The following is a 2931-nucleotide window of genomic DNA, read 5'->3' as shown; positions in this document are numbered from 1 at the left end:
ATGAACTAAGCCTGCCTATCCTGATTGTCTACTGTCTTGTTTAAGGAATACTCCCGGAGTGATGCTGATTTTCAAATGTGGAATTGTATTGCTTAACTATTATCCAACAATATAGTCATAAAAGGACAGATTCTGTAAGAATCTCACTTTCACTTTGCAAAGCACTGCACCTTTAATTCTGCCTTATGAGTATGTCATATTATTAGATTTGGTCATCACATTTGTGTGTTTATGAACTCACCTTTTATTAATAAAAATATTTGCCAATATCTACGATCATTTTCATATGTTATATTCTTGCTTGGAAGATTTGACCCAGCTCTGCTGTAATGGCCCTTCATTCTTAGAGAAACCTCAGACAGCCATTATTCTTCAAGATTTCATCCTGTACCCTTGTTCTGCTCTGAGTGATGGCTTTGTGATGCATTGTGTTAAGAGTGAGAATGGGAACAGGACTAGTGCTGGCAAGGACATGGAGAGATGACACACCGTTGGTGGGAACGTAAAACGGTGCAGCTGCTGTGGAAAACAGTGGAGATATTTCCTTTGAAAACTAAACAGGGAATTAACCATATGACTCAACAACTCTACTTGTGGGTGTAGACCCAAAAGAATTAAAAGCAGGGACTCAAAGAAGCATTTGTACATTCATGTTAGTAGCAGCATTGTTCACAACAGCCACAAAAATGGAAGTAACACAATTCTTCATCAGTAGATGAATGAATAGATAAACAAGATGTAATATATACATACAATAAAATTATTCACCCTTAAAAAGAAATTGTGACATGTGATAACATGGGGGAACCTTGAGAACATCATGCTGACTGAAATAAGCCCACAGATCCAATATAGTGAGATTCTACTTAGGTAGACACAGATAGAGTGGTCAGGCTCATTGAGGCAGAAAGTAGGTGACTGCCATGGGCTGGAGAGGGGAGGGGATAGAAGTTGTGCAGTTGTTGCAGAGTAAGAGCTTGTTGCAGAATAAGAAATCAGACGAGTTGTGAACAGAGATTGTGGTGATGTCAGAACAACATGCCACTTACCTGTACTCCTTTAAATGGTTGCAATGATAAGTTTTATGTATATTGCATGATTGAATTTTTTTTTAAAAAATTTAAAGGATAGTGATTGGGGCCTGAGTAAGTGAGTGGCAGGGACCTGGGGTGGTTAAGCACAGGGAAACTGAATCTCACAAAAATCAGGACCCATTGGAAGACATGCAGGAGACTGAGGAGACCACCAAAGTACTCTGGGCGTCAAAGGGCACCAACTGAATTTGAATCATTGCCATCTGCTCAGAGAAGAGCCATCATTCTCAGAAAGCTTTGCTCTGTGCCTACAGGAGGAGCAACAGGGAAAAGAAGCCCTCTCTCTGAAGAGTGATTAACTTGGTAATTAATGCAGAAAAGAGACAGAATGATTCTGAAATGTTTGCTCCAGGCTCTAAATTTTTACATTTAGCTCTGCAATCATAGCGTCTGGTAAGAAAGTGAGTTTGGATGAACTAGAAAATGCGATCAGACACCAGGGTCTCAGAAGGGATGAAAGACATGGGGGTGGGGGGATTTGCCCCCTTAGTCAGGGGTGGGTCATGCCTGAGGATTTGAAAGCCTGGAAATGGTAAGAAAATGCTTCAAAAAAGGAAAGAAAGGCCACTGTGAGAAGCCCCTGGTTCTATGTGGAAGGAAGAAGAGCCACAGAGATGGAGGGACCAGTTTATAGCAGACCACTTGTAGAAGACTGGATCCTAGATGGGTTGATGGGGAAAGTGGGAGTCCAGATCTGAAGCATAATCTGTGCTAAGGCATCCTCTACTGTATCAAAAGAAGCATAGTATTAGTGAGTGCAGAGCACTACTACATTTTGGGTGGGAAATACGCACTCAATATTTAATTAATAACCATCAAATTAGGACAGTTGAGACCTATATGCAGAAATAAGAAAGTAAGTTTTAGAAGGTATCTATTATGGCTTGTACCTAGATATTGTCCCAAAGCCTCATGCTCTCATAGGTGGGGCTTTTCAGAGCTGGCTGGATCTAGGGTGTGCGAATGTGGATTAAGGGTGTGTGGTACTAAATCAGTCCACTGATTGGTTTAGCAGAGTTCTGAGTATGGGTAATAGCTCCGCCCTGAGTATGGGTGGCATCACTCAAAAGGCTTGTAGCCTGGATGGGATAAAAGGGGAAGGGAAGCTCCCTGTTTGTTGCTTCCTGCATGCCTTGCCATGGACTGTTTCTCTTCTGCAGTTCCCCTCTGCTCTGGTGCCCTCCCTTGAAGCCAACTGACTATGGACTGAAACCTCTACAAACCATGAACCAAGATAAACCTTTCTTTTTCTACTTGTGGGTGTCATGTATTTTGTCTCAGCAGTGAGAAAAGTAACCAGACAGTATCACTGGATACCTTTGAGAGGAGGGATTATTAAGAAAATTGCATTTTTCAGTTCAGCTTTAACCCATTATAGGATGTGTCTACAGTCTGGCTCCCACGGTATCTGGCCCTGCCCAACCTGTCAGTGAACATCTGAGCATAATCAAGGCAGAGGTGTAGGACAGGTGACACTCCAGACTCCTCACAGTCTCCATCACTGTCTTAGAGATGGGGGGGGGCATCACTTCAAAGAGGAGGAGCTCCCACTTCATCCTGGAGCAGCTGACAGGAGCAAGCAGCAGGTGGGATCACAGCTGTGAAGGACATGGGGTCAGGACTAACCCATTCCCTGGACAGGTCTCATTCTCCAGTGCATTTGACAGCTTCAGAAGGCTGACCAAGTGGCCTTGGTGGGCTTATGTGAGTCCCTGCTTGCACTCAGGACTGGGAATGCCCCTGGAGCCCTAATGCTGAGGACAAAGGAGAGGGTATAATAGGTTCTTCATTGCAGTAGCCACCATACGGAAGAGAATGTGGCCACCTGCTCATGTAG

Source organism: Heterocephalus glaber, unplaced genomic scaffold, assembly GCF_053883595.1.
Source record: "Heterocephalus glaber isolate CG9 unplaced genomic scaffold, H.glaber_assembly_v1.0 deba00001472, whole genome shotgun sequence".
Taxonomy (NCBI): domain Eukaryota; kingdom Metazoa; phylum Chordata; class Mammalia; order Rodentia; family Bathyergidae; genus Heterocephalus; species Heterocephalus glaber.
The sequence above is the reverse complement of the archived record's forward strand: the minus strand, read 5'-3'. Positions refer to the sequence as shown.